Source organism: Schistocerca serialis, chromosome 1 (assembly GCF_023864345.2).
Source record: "Schistocerca serialis cubense isolate TAMUIC-IGC-003099 chromosome 1, iqSchSeri2.2, whole genome shotgun sequence".
Taxonomy (NCBI): Eukaryota; Metazoa; Arthropoda; class Insecta; order Orthoptera; family Acrididae; genus Schistocerca; species Schistocerca serialis.
In genome coordinates, this window is record NC_064638.1 from 432,942,536 (window position 1) to 432,960,137 (window position 17,602).

General features: G+C 44.2%; 1 protein-coding gene and 1 pseudogene across 1 annotated transcript in view; both read right to left on the bottom strand.

Moving 5' to 3' along the window:
* LOC126481620 (synaptotagmin-14) overlaps positions 1 to 17,602 on the bottom strand; it is a 602,337-nt gene that overhangs the window by 312,513 nt on the left and 272,222 nt on the right. The gene's annotated exons all lie outside the window — the stretch shown is intronic.
* On the bottom strand, positions 952 to 1,069 carry LOC126429029 (5S ribosomal RNA; annotated as a pseudogene).

Genomic DNA, 17,602 nt, shown 5'->3' on the forward strand with positions numbered 1-17,602 from the left:
ATAATGCAGTCAGTCTTCAGTACAATGAATATCGTAATGACGAGCTACAATGACTATTCCGTAGATGACGAGCCCTGACCACTATGAAATTGAAAATTTAAGAAATGACACACACACAAAAATGAGGCTCTCTGCGTCGCTGTTCTGATTTAAGTACACCCTCCGCTGGAGCTTTCACATCATTGGCAGCGACGTAAACGTTCGTGGCAGCCATCATGCGACTGGACTCACGCGTACGGCGGCCCGGGCGGCGGCCGATAATGCATGTTGCAGCCGCAGGTAGGTGGTCAAGGCCACGGGTGAAAGGCGTATAAACTCTTTTGATCCCTACCGACATTATTACAGCCGGGCCGCTTACAATGTGGCATATGCCTATGGAGCTTCGCAACTGAAAATAATTGTACTATCGATATTGGCTAAAGCTGGTTTAAATAAATAGAAAGACATAGTTTTGGCGATAATACTGCCGTCTTTCTTTAATTAATTTGGTATTTTGAAAACACGTTTACTTGTAGAAAGAAATATTTGTTCCTCTCTCATATTTTTGAGTGTAGAGAATCGCTGCTTGAGGCACCACTATTCCTGTTTTTTTCTTTTTTCTTTTTAATCTATACCGAAAATGGTTTAAAATGTAGTAGAAATGAAACGAGACACATGAAAAAAATTAAATACTGTTTATTTTTATATCAAAGCAATCGCCACAACTGTTAATACATTTTTCCCACTGTGAGACAAGTTTTTCAACTCCTCCCGCACAGGCCATGAAGGTCCAAAGGTACCGACTGGCCGCCGTGTCATCCTCAGCCCACAGGCGTCACTGGATGCGGATACGGAGGGGCATGTGGTCAGCACACCGCTCTCCCGGCCGTATGTGAGTTTACGAGACCGGAGCCGCTATTTTCAATCAAGTAGTTCCTCAGTTTGCCTCACAAGGGGTGAGTGCACCCCGCTTGCCAACAGCACTCGGCAGACAGGATGGTCACCCATCCAAGTGCTACCCCATCCCGACAGCGCTTAACTTCGGTGATCTGACGAGAACCGGTGTTACCACTGCAGCAAGGCCGTTGGCCTCAACGCCATCATGGAAAAATGTTTACGGTTGCCTACGGAACCATGTTCGTACCCAGGTGTGCACCTGTTCGTCCGGAGAAGATCGACAGCCACGAGTATCTTTCTTCAGGGCTCCAAAAATACGGCAGTCGCATGGGGAGGGATCGCGACTGTAAGGAATATTTGTAAGAGCTTCCCAGCGAAACTCCAGCAGCGTTGTCGAAACAACTTTGGAACATGTGGACGGGCATTGTCCTGCAGTAAATGATGCCATTTCTACTAGGCTGCAGTAGTTTCGTTGGGAAGGTCTTACACATCTTCCATACGTTCCCGACCTCTCTACATACGATTTCCATATTTTCGGAACCCTGAAGAGAGACATTCGTAGTCTTCGTTTTGTTTCGGACGAAGAGGTGCACGCCTGGGTGCAATGGTACTTCCATGAAGGCATTAACCGTCTTGTCTCAAAGTGCGATAAATGTACTAACAGTTATGACAATACAAGTTTACCCACTGTTTTCCCATGTGCCTCGTTTTCATTGGCTTGGCCCGTGTACAATACAGATAAAAATGGAAATGTCGTGTGGCTAGGGCCTCCCGTGAGTGGACCGTTCGCCTGGTGAATTTCGAGTTGATGCCACTTCGGTGACTTGCGTGCCGATGGGGATGAGATGATGATAAGGACAACACAACACCCAGTCCCTGAGAGGAGAAAATCTCCGACCCAGCCGGGAATCGAACCCGGGCTGTTAGGTATGACATTCCGTCGCACTGACCACTCAGCTACCAGGGGCGGACACAGAAGAAAAAACTGACCGCAACACGGTGGCTGGCTAGGGCGAGGATCTTCGGCCGGCCCACCTCAGGCAGCTACAGTTTAGGTGGATATCAGTGATTGTGGTGAAAGGCCTGACCAGTCGGTTACGTGTGGAGTTCTCCTACCGACAGAGGCTGGCTTTTGTGGGGCAGCGAGCAGTCAGCCAGCCAGCCGGCCGTGCTGCGAGGCGGCGCCGACCCTGGCCGTGGGCAATTTATAGCCCCGCGCCCACCGCGCCGTGTTTTAATCCCGAGGGCGGAGACCCAAGTGGCGGCGCGGTCCAGCGCTCCTCTCCATTCACCCCGTCCAGTCCACGGCAACGGCTGCCCACGTCTACATCTACCGGGTGTAAAAGCGATGACAGGTACGGGTGAAAGAATAACAGAAGCAAAAACATTCCGCTGAACACTGGTCTGCAAAAGTTAACTTTGAGAGGGAGTTGTGAACGTGTTGTTACGAGGCGGGACTAACTTCAGTATGAAACATTATCCTACTGAGTGCAAATGTATTTGAGATGTAAACTTTTCGAACAGATTTTCATCTATCTGTGTTCAAATTGCATCAATGGGCTACCCAATAATACATGTTACTGTTGTTGTTGTTGTGGTCTTCAGTCCAGAGACTGGTTTGATGCAGCTCTCCATGCTACTCTATCCTGTGCAAGCTTCATCATCTCCCAGTACCTACTGCAATCCACATCCTTCTGAATCTGTTTAGCGTATTCATCTCTTGGTCTCCCTCTACGATTTTTACCCTCCACGCTGCCCTCCAATACTAAATTGGTGATCCCTTGATGCCTCAGAATATGCCCTACCAACCGATCCCTTCTTCTAGTCAAGTTGTGCCACAAATATCTCTTCTCCCCAATTCTATTCGAAACCTCCTCATTAGTTACCCGATCTATCCATCTAATCTTCAGCATTCTTCTGTAGCACAACATTTCGAAAGCTTCTATTCTCTTCTTGTCTAAACTATTTATCGTCCACGTTTCACTTCCATACATGGCTACACTCCATACAAATACTTTCAGAAATGACTTCCTGACACTTAAATCTATACTCGATGTTAACAAATTTCTCTTCTTCAGAAACGCTTTCCTTGCCATTGCCAGTCTACATTTTATATCCTCTCTACTTAGACCATCATCAGTTATTTTGCTCCCCAAATAGCAAAACTCATTTACTACTTTAAGTGTCTCATTTCCTAATCTAATTCCCGCAGCATCATCCGATTTAATTCGACTACATTCCATTATCTTCGTTTTGCTTTTGTTGATGTTCGTCTTATATCCTCCTTTCAAGGTACTGCCCATTCCGTTCAGCTGCTCTTCCAGGTCCTTTGCTGTCTCTGACAGAATTACAATGTCATCGGCGAACCTCAAAGTTTTTATTTCTTCTTCATGGATTTTAATTCCTACTTCGAATTTTTCTTTTGTTTCTATTTACTGTAAAGTCTACCTGTCGTCGTCGTATTTGGATGCAATACTACATTTGTCTCTGCAGTTCGTTAGGAATTCTTTCAAATGTCCCCAGATCATCTCATGAAGCTTGACAAGACTGTAAAATTCGCTGCCCCATTTCTTCAACCACATCGACAGGAGTCCTGTACTATTATCTTATGAGATCGCCGCAGAAAGAAAACTCTAGAGTACTGATGCCAGGTGATCTTGCAGGTCAAGCTATCCACGCATCTTGGAATATACTACATCGTTAGATGTCCCCATACGACAGAAGATAAATGTGCGCAACCACACCTAGTGTAGGCTGCATACATCGTAGGACGCTGAAACATTGTACATATGTTAATTAATCGGCACGCCCGCTGAGTATCCTAAAAAAATAATAGTTTCACTTTCTGCCACCAGGTGAAGAGATAGCTCGGTAAGCAGTCAGAATGCGGTGTCAGTGCAGTAAAACGGCAGAAACGATCAAACACGTGGGTCTGGCACGTCTATTAGGGTAGGTTCACAAACTACAACATGTGTTTAGTATGATCTCTCGATTCAGCAACATGTTGCATCCGTAACGTTCGTAACACGGCATGGTGGACAGTTGCCGACAGTATATCCGGTGTAATTAGAGTCATATGTCGTCCGCTATCCTTCAATCAGTAAGAGCCCAGATAAATTCGTGATAGACACGATCTTTCACGTATTCCCAAAACCCGAAGTCACATTTATTTAGGTCGGAGGATCTGGAAGGTCATACATCTTGAAATTCACTAGAGGTGATTTAATCATCACCAAAGCTTTCTCGAACAAATCTTTCACCTGATAAGCGACATGTGGTACCACCCCATCTTGCATGAAAATAGTGGTGTGGACACAGTTGCAGTCTTGCAAAGCTGGAATTACATGTTGCACAAGGACGTCCTTATTAGCATTGTACACCGACAGACCCGCGAGGTGTCATCTCCTCGAGGAAAAACGGAACGAGAATGAAGGAGGTTGTGAAATCACATCACACAGTCACATAAGTTGCAGTGGATGTTCCTGCACAACATGTGGCTGGTTGGAACCCTATATGAGAAATTTCTGTTCATTCACGGCTCCGTGCAGAGTAAAATGTGTCTCGTCCTTCCAAAGAATACTCCCCAGTTACATGTCATCCATTTCCACTCGTACCATAAAACGAAGGGCAAAGTCACGGCGTTGTATCTTATCTTGGGGCTTCATTTCATGCAAATTCTGAATATTGTAGGGGTACCTGTGTAAAATTCGCCATAAAATCTTTTGAACTGTTGACCAGGCGACAAACAGTTCGCGTGACACAGCTCGAGCACTGGCTGCAGAATTTGGGGCGTGTGCTGCACGATCGGCTGCAGCTACGGAACTTCAACAACTGCCATGGGAATGGGCCACCTCCCTCTCCCTGCTGCACCACCCAATTCTCTCGTTTCTTCAGATTTCCTGGTCATAATGATGTTCTTTGGCCCACTTACTCACATGGGACCTAATCTAAGTCCTCGCTCCAGTAGGGCGATATTCTCGCAATGCAGCACTACTATTGCAGCCGTTCCGAGAAAACAACTTTATCGGCAGTGCACCCTATTTCTTCTCAACAGCCGTTGCGTTTTGTACGGAAAACTTCAATCTTCTTAATCTTTTACACCAACAGTCACTTCACAAGGTGAATCGGCACCCCCATCGTTTTCATTCATGGCTATAGTGGCGGAAGAATAACCATTTGTGCACCTCTGTGAGCGTTGTTGTTTGTCTAATCTTTTCTGAACGATTTCACGGTGTAGACACGTATCCCTAAATTCTGTCCTGAGAGACGATTCACGCTGTTTTCTAGGCAGATCCTCGCAAGATGTACGTCCTCGTTCCTCCAGTGTCCGCCAGCTAAGGTATTTCTACATTTCTGTTGCACTCCGTCGTCAGTCAATCAAGCCATCGACCGTTCGCACAGCACTTCTTTTTAGTAGCTAGATCTTCCTGTAAGTCGGACCTGCTTTGGGTCCCATTTCCTTAGGTAATACTGAAGCAGAGACCGCACAAGTGTTTCCAATTAACCTAACAATCAACCGTAGCCTGTCACTTGCTTGACCTCCTACATCGTTGTTCCATTTCATGACTCTATACAATGTTAATGCCAGATACCTGTATGTTCTTATTACGAATATCATCTTGGAGATATGGCACGTCTATGCAACTAAATAAATATTTGTTTCTCTTTATGTTATACGTGTTTCACTTCTTTTTATTTTTAAAGCATCCTCAGTGGCCTGCAATACACATTTATTGAATGCATGCAATAAATGTCCGAGGCAAGTTTGTATTTCGTAACAAAAAGTTTTTTTACAGGATTGGTTTGTTAGCCCGATGCCCAACCCTCCTTCTTTATCCGGGCTTGGGACCGGCAGTGGCTGTTGCAAGGCAACTGACCCCGGTCCCAGTTCAAATACTTGGGATCTTGGTTTACCACAGACAACAGCATAAAAATGGACATCAAGGAAAGAATAGCAGTGGGAATGAAATGCATGGATTCTCTCAGAGAGACGCTCGGCTCTAAATCGATCTCAGTGAACACTAAGATGAAAGTCTACAACACAGTGATACGCCCAGCAGTAATGTACGGTTCAGAAACATGGAGCATGACCGAGCGAGAAAGGGTAAAACTATTAATATTTGAAAAAAAGAGTAATGAGGAAGATATGGGAACCAGTTTTAGATAACGGAGAATAGAAGTGGAGGAAAAACGAGGAAATCTACCTTCTGATGTGACAACCAACTATCCTACAGAAGATAAAGATCAAAAGAATACAATGGATGGGCCATGTAGCCCGTATGCCAGATGGAAGACAGCCGAAGATGGCACTAGCGGGGAAACGAAACACCAAACGCTCCATTGGACGGCCAAGGCAGCGCTGGATGGACGACCTGGCGGAGGACCTAGCAGCCCCGGGAACTGAAGACACCTGGAGGAACCGGGCACAAAACAAGAAGGAATGGAGGCAGTTTGTGGAACCTGCGCGTGGTCTGCAGGGCCTGTGATCACTGAATGTCTATCTATCTATCTATCTATACAATAAATGCAATCCAGACATATTACTACACTGTCTGTAAAGAAGTGGAACATCCAGAACAGACTGTCGGCTGTCAATGTAACTTCGTACACGTGCACACCGTCGGCGAGTATGTAAATGGTTAGAAGCGCAATTCTTTGTGGAAGGTAGGACGGCCAGCTGAGTGCATTAGTGTTGCTCCTATTCAGTACTGGCAGGGTTTGTAAAGAGTGAACAAAGTCGTATGTTGAGCGATCACTGTCAAGGACACGCAGATGCTGCGTAATTCTGTGAAACAGCGTTATCAGCACCTGTCCGAGTTTTGAAGGGATCTCATTGTGGGTCTCCATTAGCCGGCTGGTGGAATCGTGCAATTTCCACATTTTCGAGAGAATCGGGTATGACAGTTGTCCCCCGACTTCGTATGGCCACACAACTTGATAACTTTTACACACGGAATACAGTTTTCACTATTTTATCATTTGTCCCGTAATAGTATATGCCAAATACAAGTATGTCTGAGAGGTATAATATAAATAATTATTTAGTCTTAAGTTAGGTCAGCGAATGAATAACATTAATAATCATTTTATGCATGGAATTTTTCAATTTTATCTTTAATTCAGTAACTTGAGCATGCATACAAAAATAATATAATATTGTTCAATCATTCATTGTTTTCTTCAGATTTTCGAGGTATTTGGCGGTGCTTAATTAGTGTAATTATCGTTTCAGCAGATCATATTTTTTGTAATAATGCCTTGTATAACATAAGCATGACTGCAAGTCCCAATTGTACTCGTATCATTAACACACTTTTAGTACTTCGGTAGAGTTTCTCGTAGAATTTCGTCAGGCTTTGCAGAGTTTCTCACGAAATAAAATTTCTGGAGCAGTATTGCCAATAAAGCCAACGTCACAGTAGTCGTGGTTTAGCTTTGATGCTTCCACAGTTGTCGAAACCAGTAACGTGAAAACGTACAAACTCAACTTCATGTTTAAAAATCCGACAAAAATTCGTAATATTTCATGTTGTCACTCATAGAACACGTCTCGGCCGACATAAACCGTCACTTCTTTCCTGTGTTGACGGTGATGACGATAATTCAGCCATAGAAAGAACGCCTTGGTGGCTGAGTTATTTCCGATACTCCCATTTCAAAGGCATGTTACCGCTGGAGGTGGCTTATGCTAGACACGTAATACGAAGAAGCTGGTTTCAGATCATCCATCATTCAGCGTCGAACTATTTCGCAGTTTCCTTAAACTATTGGAAACAAATGTTAGATAGGTGCTTCGATTAGGCGGTGACAGACACTATTAGGACCGATCACTGAGCAAATTTTCATGAATCTCTCATAGCTGACGGGAGCTTAGAGTAAAAAAGGGGCGTAGTGCACTTTTATTATTTCCCAGCATCAGCTATTTCGTGTCTGGGGTTGCTATAATGCTTGTATGGAGAGCCCACAATACATAAATTGGTATGTATAGAGCACTGGCATGTTCTAAACATGAACGGATAAAGTATCAAGTTTCATGATGATGTGTATTCCTTGTTGCACGTGCCAATAATAAAAATACAACATAGAAATGTCGTGATGTATCTATTTTAGTGCTGTAAAGGCGGTATAGCAACAATCCGACTAAAATTTTCGTGTATCATTGATACAAATGAGGTAACCTTCATGTTAAACTTTATTTTTTAAAACATCAAATTGATTTTTCTAATGAATAGTGATATTTTTTCCAGGGGCGTGAGCAGTCACCCATGAATGTCAATAAATTGATGGTTTGTTAACAACGTTTCTCTTTTTGTTCTTGTCCAGGAGATGGAACGGTAGCTAATGGAAGACGCATGATTGTAAAAAAGACCGGTCGCACCTTGGTTTAACTTGCAGAGCCATTAGATAACCCCGCAGGTTGCTTACGCACTTAGGAGAGGCTGGAGTGGATATTAGGATTCTGTCTGTGGCGCTGTGGGCTTCGATAATTACTGAGAGACAAAGTCCCGTTGTAATATATCGTACGTTGCCTTTGCAAAACGGCTGTTGATTTCTTGCCTAGTCCTTGTCCAACGCAGGCGTAAGCTCCATCTCTAAAGACTTCCATGAGGACGAAACAGTAAATCTCTCGGATAAGGACTGACAAAATTTTGTGAATCGTGGCTCGACTTTAAAAACCAAAATTTAACAGATATGAGTCGATGTTTAAAAATACTAGGGGATTCCATTTCAACACACAATTTCATGCGGCTCTGTCGGCTGTGAAAAAAGAGGCAAACGTCTTTTGCCTTTTTTAGGTAGAAAACGTAATTTGGTACATGCAATACTTCTCAAATCTGGCGTCATGTTTTGTATTCGCTGCAAAAATCAGCTTTGTTTTTATTTCACCAGAAGATAACGTATTAAAAAAGTAGCATGCTGGAGGCTACCGAGCAGATGTCGTGCGAATATTGGTTCAGTTTGTAAGAGATCCTTTTCGGGTTGAATGCGAGGGCTGCATCCTTGGTTACTGTGAACTCCAGAGCCCATTCGCAGTATTCGGGGGGAAGAAGCTTTGTCCAAGATACAGGTGATGAGTCGGTCTTTCTGTAGCCCTCCTAAATGTTCGGGGCCTACTATGCTGATTCCTGGGGCCAATGATTTTTCCTTGATTTAAAATGTTTCCCAGCACTTTCTTGGAAGTAAACTTTTGAAAAGTCCTACAGGAAGCAGCACTGTACAAAGCAGGGTCAACAGCGTGAGCCGGAAGTGATCAATGACTCTGCCTGCATTCTGCTCAACAGTTTCGAGAAGCTGCTTGGAGTTCGCGAAATGGAGAAGGTGAGCAGCCCTGGGCAGTGCTGGAATCAAGTCGTTAGAGGTGTAACAAGTGAGTAGAGCATCCTGTGGGGTGGGGGTGGTATTTTAAGTGTTGCGTGTGTGACGTCTATAGAAAGTGACCATTTAAGTTATTCTGCTGGCAAGAAAGCCTACAGGAATTTGAAAGTACTCTCCCAGACATGGGACTAGTCGCTTTCCGGTGTTTTCGTTGCGGTTTACTGAGCGAATACGTACTCGATAAACACAAGCGTCATATTAGAATGTAGGGCCAGTGGCTAAATGGAGATGCATTTGATTAAAGCGATAGACTTTGCGATGGCTTCCTGGATTGCATTTGGTCCAGTGGAGAGTTCAAGAGGGGGGCTTTCATAGGTCTTTTTCAGTTTTTTACTTTAAGCAGTAATCTTGAGCCGGCCACTGTGGTCGAGCGGTTCTGCTACGGTAGCAGTTTCGAATCCTACCTCGGGCATGGATGTGTGGCATGTCCGTAGGTCAGTTAGGTTTAAGTAGTTCTAAGTCTAGGGGACTGATGACCTCAGATGTTAAGTCCCATAGTGCCTAGAGCCATTTGAACCATTTTTTAGTAATCTTGATTTGTTTACAGAGGAGATCACCGGGGGAATTGCTGGAAACCATATGGAAACGGAGCAGTGACTACGCGCTGTATGTTTTTTAATCTGATAGTCGGCTCTGAGAGTCTTTTTAGAAATAATAGGATTGCCATAGGGCACTTGGTAGGGATATCGGAGTAGTGGCAATTCTAATTCCGCCTTGCGGTTCAAAGTGAGGCTGGCGAACCTTAGTTATAGTGATTTATGGTTCGGCAACGCAGAGGATCAATCAGGGTCCGCCAGTGAATGTTTCCGAGTAAATCTGCCGACCCGTATGTCGCATGATTTGTCCCGCACTCTGCCCTTCGCTAAGAGTTCATGCATTCTGGCTCCGCCGCCAGCGGTACTCTGCGCGACGACACGGAAGCTCCGAAACTCCGAAGAAGTGACGGTAGAATGTTACGCATTTACCACATTAAAAAAAAAAGACCAGCAAGTCGCCTATCAATTTGAACACTTCATTGCTTCAATAGGCATCGTTATACTGAATGTACTATGCCCTTATTTTTCTATGACTGAAGATCCGGCTCATCCTAGTAGTTAATAGGGAACCTGCAGTCTAGCCATAGAACAACACAAATTTGACGTGAAGACGTTTATTCGCTCGTCGGTCGAACTTCTCTGTGAGACAAAATACTGTCAGAACTGAGACGCTAATAACTGCGGCACTATTAACGCATAAACAACGGTTGTGCCCACAACGAATAGACGATGACATTATGTGTTTTCGAGCAGTATTTGTTTCGCCTTCGACGTCATAGTATCAGCGTAGGTGCGTGTTCGTGGTTGTTACGAATTACCTTTGTGTAAATTTATAAGCTTGTGTAGCGTGGAAACGTTTTTAGCGGGGTCAATGCTTCGGGTGTCATTGTGATGAGCTTGTGGAACACCACTACGAACCAAGGCAATAAAAATAATCAGTGAAAATCGGTATTAAATTGAAAATTACAAAATAATGAAAGATTTCATCTCATATAACTCGTAAACATGCACGTCTGATGAAATCTCGCGTTGGAAAGATTCTAAGAAGCCTAGAAAGTCCAGTGCCGAGTGAATGCGAGAGGTACGGCAAGGTATGGCAGCGTCGAAAAGGAAATGAAGAAACGGCGCACATCGGGCAAAACAAAAAAAAAACAAAAAAAAAACAACAACTTAACTCCTCCCGAACAGGCCATGAAGGCCCAAAGGTACCGATCGGCCGCCGCGTCATCCTCAGCCCACAGGCGTCACAGGATGCGGATATGGAGGGGCATGTGGTCAGCACACCGCTCTCCCAGCCGAATGTCGGTACTTCTCCACCAAGTAGCTCCTCAGATTGCCTCACATGGGGTGAGTGCACCCCGCTTGCCAACAGCGCTCAGCAGACCGGATGGTCACCCAGCCAAGTGCTAGCCCAGCCCGACAGCGCTTAACTTCGGTGATCTGACGGGAACCGATGATACCATTGCGGCAAGGCCGTTGGCATACAGTCAAAACTTGTGATTTATGTGTTATGTAACCATTACACTAATTCTTTATAATCATTGTTTGAAAGGAATTGATAACTAGGTTACGTATTAATACGAAACACTTATTACGATTTTATCCTATAGTTTTTACGAAAAATCTACGTCACTTACCCGAACTGTGCATACAGATTTTCTTCCCACGTGCACAGAAATTTTCCAGTGGTGAAAGTAACAAAAGAAGTTCAGGCTTTAACCTTTCGTCGAGGATGCGATACGTAGAAAGAATCCATAAGCCTGTATTTATAAGGATGGAGTAGGTAATCAGCTGCCTTTCTCCGAAAATACGAACAATTTGATTCTGTGACGCTTTTCTTTAGAATTTTTCAGTTCAAATGGCAACGTGATTTGGCTTTGTAATCATCGAAATTCCTTATTCTTATCCTGCGTATTATTTTGATTCTGCTTGTAGGGCTCTATTTACGAACATTTGATCTACTTATCCCATGTCTATATTACATAAAGTATTATATTTTTTATCCACGCCTGGTGTTTTGTGTAGTCGTTTGGAGTTTGTATTTCGCAATTACACTTAGAAGTCCTCAATTCCGTCATAGTTATGGCTGCAGCATTTAACGTCGTCTCGTAATTCCTTACATTTAAGTAACTGACGTATGAATTCTAATGCAGACTGATTTTTGCCCTGAGTAACGGAGATAAAGGATTCTTAGGTCTTTACCTCTTAATGATTTACAAAATCAACTTTGTTTTAACAACTGGAAAGAGTTCATTTGACTGACCTATTGAAATGATTTTTCTTCTTTTTGTTTCAATTTCAACCGTAAATAACTTTTCTTTTCGAACGCCAGAGACTACTCATACTGGAGGGGACCAGGGTCAATGTCGTGGTTCCCTCAGCCTAGTTACGCCCTCGCATAACAGCGTAAGCGAATTTTCAATCGTCCACCTTAAGGACAGGCGTACTTTAACATATACACTGAAGAGCCAAAGAAACTGTTACACCTGCCTAATATCGTGTAGAGCCCCCGCGAGCACCCAGAAGTGCCGCAACACGACGTGACATGGACGCGATTAATGTCTAAAATAGTGTTGGATGGAATAGACACCATGAATCCTGCAGGGCTGTCCGTAAATCCGTAAGGGTACGAGAGGGTGGAGATATCTTCTGAACAGAACTTTGCAAGGCATCGCAGATATGCTCAACAACGTTCATGTCTGGGGAGGTTGGTGCCAGCGGAAGTGTTTAAACTCAGAAGAGTGTTCCTGGAGTCCCTCTGTAGCAATTTCGGATGTGGCGCACTGTCCTACTGGTGGCGCACTGTTCTGCTGGAGTTGCCCAAGTCCGGCGGAATGCACGATGGACATGAATGGATGCAGGTGATCAGAGACCATGCTTACGTACGTGTCGCTGTCAGAGTCGCATCTAGACATATCAGGGTTCCCATATCCCTCCAACTGCACACGCCCTACACCATTACAGAGCCTCAACCAGCTTGAACAGTTTTCTGCTGACATGCAGGGTCCATGGACTCGTGAGATTGTCTCCATACCCGTACACGTCCATCCGATCCATACAATTTGAAACGAGACTCATCCGACCAAGCAACATGTTTCGAGTCATCAACAGTCCAATGTCGGTGTTGACGGGCCCAGGCAAGACGTAAAGCTTAGTGTCGTGCAGTCATCAAAGGTACACGATTGGGCCTTCGGCTGCAAAAGCCCATATCGATGTTGTTTCGCTGAATGGTTCGCACGCTGACATTTTTTGATGGCCGAGCATTGAAATCTGCAGCAATCTGCGGAAGGATTGCACTTCTGTCACGTTGAACGATTCTCCTCAATAGTAGTTGGTCCCGTTGTTACAGGATCTTTTTCCGGCCGCAGCGATGTCAGAGATTTGATGTTTTAGCGGATTCCTGATATTCATGGTACACTCGTGAAATGATCGTACGAGAAAATCCCCACTTCATTGCTACCTCGGAGATGCTGTGTCACGTCGCTCGTGCGCCTACTATAACACCACGTTCAAACTCATTGAAATCTTGATAACCTGCCATTGTAGCAGCAGTAACCGATCTAATAAATGTGCCGGACACTCGATGTCTTATATAGGCGTTTGCCGACCGCAGCGACGTATTCTGCCTGTTTACATATCTCTGTATTTGAATACGCTTGCCTATTCCAGTTTCTTTGGCGCTTCCATGTATAGCTCCAGAAATATTACAGCTAAAATAATGAAATGTGCGATAGTATGTACAACGTAATGCTTGATATTCTGTGCAATTTTTATCTGAAAATGCACATCGAAATACATTTTATAAGGATCTGAATTTTTAATTGCCATTGTTACTATAATGTACCTTTTCTCGTGAACGAATCAAACAATAAAACTGGAATTTCGAAGCTTACATCTGCATAAGAGACTAATAAAACGCGTGGAACAGATTTTTATTTAAAGTAATAGTTGCTTTGAAGTTAATTTTCCAGTTTTGTACTACTCGGGACTGCTACCGAGTGAAGTCGCGCAGTGTTTAGCACACTGGACTCGCATTCGGCAGGACGACAGTTCAATCCCGCGTCCTGCCATCCTGATTTAGGTTTTCCGTGATTTCCCTAAATCTCTCCAGGCAAATGCTGGGCTGGTTCCTTTGAAAGGGCGCGGACAACTGCCTTACCCATCCTTCCCTAATCCCATGAGACCGATGACATCACTGTTTGGTCTCTTCCCCCAAACAACTCCTCCCTTCCTGGGACTGCTCTATTTTTCTAAAATTTTAAAGGAAAACTTTTCTCAGAGAAAGGATAATAGAAAAGTGCTGCATAGGTTTATTGAGTAAGTAATTCTTAAAAACGATGCCAAACTTGCGGATGTTAGCTTTGGTAGTTCCTGAGAAAAGATACATTATAGCTCAAAAAAGTCAATTTATGCCTATTCACAATATTGCTATACCTATAGTGACTAATGCTGTCCATATCCGTAATCTTTATTCTCTTCCTCGGCTTCCTGGAATAATATCTTCCCATGGTTCCTTTGCCTAACCGACTTCTGCATTGTTTCTCCTGCGGTCTGAGCTTCCTCGAGTCACGCTTCATGAAAGCTTCTGAGTATCTTCAGCGTTAATGTACCGGGATGGAAGCCTAGTCGCTGCTACCTACATTTCCACTACTGAACCCTCGACAGGCATCGCATGCAGCTATCTATACAACAACTGAGGACACAAAATCTGTTTTTGGACAATGCAGCCATATAAGGTGACTGCAGCTCTCATTTGTATTCTGTGAAGCAAAATACCACAGGGCAGGTAAAGAAATGAGGAACAGAATAGCGCAGGCAAAGAAGGTATTAAATCCATTGGAAAACTCGTCTTTGGCGCTGTAAACAGCGTCATTAATTCCTTCACTAATTTTCTTCTTTAGCGGACGCAATGGCTTTGTCGAAAATTGTTTTTCACACTTAGGAGCAGCATCTGTACCACTGTGATTTAAGTTTACTGTTCCTTTACACGTGAAATTCGACATTTCCTCGTTCTTTTGAAAATACGCCCAATTTTATGATCTATTTTGAGCAAAAGAGATTGATATATGCAAAACTAAAAACAGCAATAAGTTTGTTGCACGTTCCACCAAAAAAAGAAACCATGTTGTAAACAATGGAAGAAGCGAAGGTAATCTTTTCTCACAGCCTTCTAGACTCATCTGCAGTGTGAACGAAAAATGTGTGCGGAAAAAATTTCTAGCGTAGAGAAAGTGTGGATCACAGCATTAGAGGAAGGCACCCAAACAAACTTTTTTAAAACATATTTCTAGCCAGAATTCGATTATGAAACATTGTCTAATACTTCTTAAAGGATCAATCTAATAAATAATGCAATAAAATTTTTTGAATGTTTCGCAATTTTTGCCCTATATCTGCCCGTAAATTATATTTTTTTTAATTTTTATTATTATTTTATTTTATTTTATTTATTTATTTATTTATTTTGCTCTAATGCTTTTACCATTTATGTGACGTACAGGAAGGTGCACGATTGAGTCGAAAAAATATGTATGGATAGTAAGGGCATCAGGGTCGAATTTTCCGTGACAATAGTGTTGGCATCCAGTTACAGGTTCGTTATACGATACGTGGGTCGTATTTCGTCATCAGAGTGAAAGCCGTTATATAAATGGGGAAATAAATCAATAGCAACGGTACGCGAGAGCAGCGCCCAGGCGGACTCTGTACTCTGGGAAAAAGCAGGATGGAGGGAGAGGGGCGATTCCAAGCGTAGAGGAGGAGGAGGCGGCGGGGGTGGCGGTGGCGGCGGCGCGGGGCGGCGCCCACCCCCGCAGCGCGGGCGGTTCCAAAGAGGCGGCGGCGCCACGCCCCGCGCTGTCGTAGCCGGCGGCCGGCGTATCTCTGCACACACGTCCGTGCTCTGCAAACTACCCTGAAGTGCGTGGCAAGGGGTGCTTGCTACTGCACCACCTAATAAGGGCTCCGTTTCCATCCATTCACATAAGGAACGCGGGATGAATGATTCATTAAATGTTTCTTAGATTCCTTACTTAACACTTGTTCTTGAAACTTTGTACACTTGCTGATATGTATCCAGACATCACTACACGCTTACAGAGAGATACTCAGACTGAATTTCGCCCATCAAATCTTTTGGGTAGCTTTGATCTTTTTCTTTCTCTCTGTACTACTTCTCTCGTGAGCCACTGAGCAAACTGGATGCAGTTAGACACCTTAGCTCGAGTTGCCCACTTAATATAATTGACGTACAGAATATAATAATGTACCACTTATCAGGACAAGTAGCAGATGCTGATATACACTACTTGGCATTAAAATTGCTACACCACGAAGATGTCGTGCTACAGACGCGAAATTTAACCGACAGGAAGAAGATGCTGTGATATGCAAATTATTAGCTTTTCAGAGCATTCACACAAGCTTGGCGCCGGTGGCGACACCTAGAACGTGCTGACATGAGAAAAGTTTCCAACCGATTTCTCATTCACAAACAGCAGTCGACCGGCGTTGCCTGGTGAAACGTTGTTATGATGCCTCGTGTAAGGAGGAGAAATGCGTACCATCACGTTTCCGACTTTGATAAAGGTCAGATTGTAGCCTAGCGCGATTGCGGTTTATCGTATCGCGACATTGCTGCTCGCGTTGGTCGAGATCCAATGACTGTTAGCAGAATAAGGAATCGGTGGGTTCAGGAGGGTAATACGGAAGGCCGTGCTGGATCCCAACGGCCTCGTATCACTAGCAGTCGAGATGACAGGCATCTTATCCCTGGCTGTAACGGATCGTGCAGCCACGTGTCGATCCCTGAGTCAACAGATGGGAACGTTTGCAAGACAACAACCATCTGCACGAACAGTTCGACGACGTTTGCAGCAGCATGGACTATCAGCTCGAAGACCATGGCTGCGGTTACCCTTGACGCTGCATCACAGACAAGAGCGCCTGCGATGGTGTAATCAACGACGAACCTGGGTGCACGAATGGCAAAACGTCATTTTTTTCGGATGAATCCAGGTTCTGTTTCAGCATCATGATGGTCGCATCCGTGTTTGGCGACATCGCGGTGAACGCACATTGGAAGCGTGTATTCGTCATCGCCATACTGGCGTATCACCCGGCGTGATGGTATGGGGTGCCATTGGTTACACGTCTCGTCAGCTCTTGTTAGCATTGACGGAACTTTGAACAGTGGACGTTACATTTCAGATGTGTTACGACCCGTGGCTCTACCCTACATTCGATCCCTGCGAAACTCTACATTTCAGCAGGATAATGCACGACCGCTTGTTGCAGGTCCTGTACGGACCTTTCTGGATACAGAAAATGTTCGACTGCTGCCCTGGCCAGCACATTCTCCAGATCTCTCACCAACTGAAAACGTCTGGTCAATGGTGGCCGAGCAACTGGCTCTTCAAAATACGCCAGTCACTACTCTTGATGAACTGTGGTATCGTGTTGAAGCTGCATGGGCCGCTGTACCTGTACACGCCATCCAAGCTCTGTTTGACTCAATGCCCAGGCGGATCAAGATCGTTATTACTGCGAGAGGTGGTTGTTCTGGGTACTGATTTCTCAGGATCTATACACCCAAATTGCGTGAAAATGTAAGCACATGTCACTTCTAGTATAATATATTTGTGCAATGAATACCCGTTTATCATCTGCATTTTTTCCTTGTGTAGCAATTTTAATGGCCAGTAGTGTAAATTTTTACTTTAAAGGGAATTAATAATGAAAAGGTTAAAGAATCATGTATTGCTTGCTTGTAACCTTGCTTGTAACCCTGATCATTGTCTAAGCACTCACTCACG